General features: G+C 45.3%; 1 protein-coding gene across 16 annotated transcripts in view; it reads right to left on the reverse strand.

Annotated features, from left to right (window-relative positions):
- Positions 1 to 1,663, reverse strand: part of TTLL3 (tubulin tyrosine ligase like 3) — a 45,001-nt gene extending 43,338 nt beyond the window's left edge. For 11 of the 16 annotated variants that reach the window (XM_087888041.1, XM_087888035.1, XM_087888031.1 and 8 more), the window contains exon 1: positions 1,334 to 1,648. The gene's annotated coding sequence lies outside the window, so the exon portion shown is untranslated. Of the gene's footprint in view, positions 1 to 1,333 lie in introns of all 16 variants that reach the window. The other 5 variants (XM_087888042.1, XM_087888033.1, XM_087888020.1 and 2 more) reach the window with 4 other exon arrangements.
- Between the last annotated feature and the right edge of the window lie 253 nt (positions 1,664 to 1,916).

Genomic DNA, 1,916 nt, shown 5'->3' on the forward strand with positions numbered 1-1,916 from the left:
TAGGAAGCACATGTGACCATCGGCTAGCTAAGACCCCCACCCCCTGGGAGTCTGACAACCAATCAGGATACTCTTTTGGGGCCCCAAGAAATGCAGAGTCAGAGAGAGCATAAAAACCCGAGGATTTACTGTATCTGCCCCTTTTCTGTTCAGGAACTCAAGCCATGTGATCCTGTCCACCATTAAACCATCTTTCCAAAACATCTTTCCATGTTTCCAGTGTCTTTTTCCCCACTTGGAGCAGAACCTAGAAGGATGTTTCTTCCAACACAGGACTTGACCTTTTAGGACATAATACCCTGTTTCCCCCAAAACAAGACATCCCCTGATAATAAGCCCAATCGGGCTTTTGAGCGCATGGTAATAAGACCAAGCGCTTATTTCAGGGTTCAAAAAAATATAAGACAGGGTCTTATTTTCGGGGAAACACGGTAGGATTAACTCACCACTATTGAAATACCAAAAGACACAAGCGCCTTCATTGCACCATCCCCAGAACAGTTCAAACTTCAAAGTCACAGAAACCTATAAAGATCCATCCACTCATTCAACCATTTTGTCAGCTGTCCCAGAACCACATGCTGTAGGTCCGTGATGACGAACCTATGGCACGCGTGGCAGAAGTGGCACACAGTACCCTCTCTGTGGGCACACGAGCCATCACCCCAGTTCAACCCAGCCGCATGCGCGCTGGTCTCTCACCGGCCAGTTGGTCTTCAGGTCTCTGCCACGCATGCGCGGGGGTGCGTGCATGGGGGGGCACATGCATATGCAGGGGTGCATGCGGGGGGCGCACGCATTACATTTTGTGGGTTTGGGCACACATGCTTTGTGCACTCCGTCCAGAAAAAGTTAGGCATCACTGCTGTAGCTGGATTCTGCTCAATAATAAACTTTCTTTCTTAAGCAGCCTCCATTTTATTCCTGGCTTGGAACTGGAACTGGATTTTCTTCCTACACCACATTCTATTACAGAAGGACTTAGTCCAACAAGTCCGCCTCCTACCTTTATTTGTGAATAGAGATTATTTTTTTAAAAAAAACCCTGATATGAGCCGAGGTGGCGCAGTGGTTAGAGTGTAGTACTGCAGCTACTTCAGCTGACTGCTGAATCAAATCTCACCAGGCTCAAGGTTGACTCAGCCTTCCGTCCTTCCAAGGTGGGTAAAAGGAGGACCCAGATTGTTGGGGGCAATATGCTATTTAGTATACTGTCTTTGGTGTAAACCTCCCAGAATCCTGGGAGAGTGGGCGGTATAGAAATATGAATAATAAATAAAATAATATTCCTGCAAGCTTTTATGGTAAATTATGAAAAAAAAATTACACTAACCGAGTTCCTTTGTTGATTGGATGCCGCTGTAAGTAGTTCTCGTGCTTCATGAGGGTAGTATTTTAAAACATTAACATCCCAAAAGTGAGCTTGCTAGCATTTCCCTAACATGCTGCTCATCCGGTTACCTTGCTAGCTTGAATGAATCATTTCACATTTCTGTCTTGAATTGTGATCAAAGCTAAGCAAGCAGAAAAGGATGTTCAGAGACAAAGCATATGCGGCTCAAATGGGATCTAGTGAGACTGTTTATGGGTCATTAACAAGCAAGCCCCCTGTGCTTGAGGCCTACCTTTAAAGAGGATGAAAGGTATTGTTGAGTCAACTGCATGGAACTTACAGAGTGTTCACGGTATCTTAGCTATGACATCAGAAGGCACCAGAACCATTTCACGGGCCAAACTTCCATTTCTTTTCTCTTGTGCTTCTGCTTCCCGACTCATTAATCCAAAACTGAGGACACGTCTGCTACTTTCATTCCAAAAGACGGGAATAATGCCTTTATTTCGGTATTATCGTCCATGGATTTATAGAAGGTACACTGCTAGACTGGGTACTGTTTATGGTGAGACCTCCTGGGACC

The sequence above is a fragment of the Pantherophis guttatus genome, chromosome 2 (assembly GCF_059756535.1).
Source record: "Pantherophis guttatus breed Tessera chromosome 2, ASM5975653v1, whole genome shotgun sequence".
Taxonomy (NCBI): Eukaryota; Metazoa; Chordata; class Lepidosauria; order Squamata; family Colubridae; genus Pantherophis; species Pantherophis guttatus.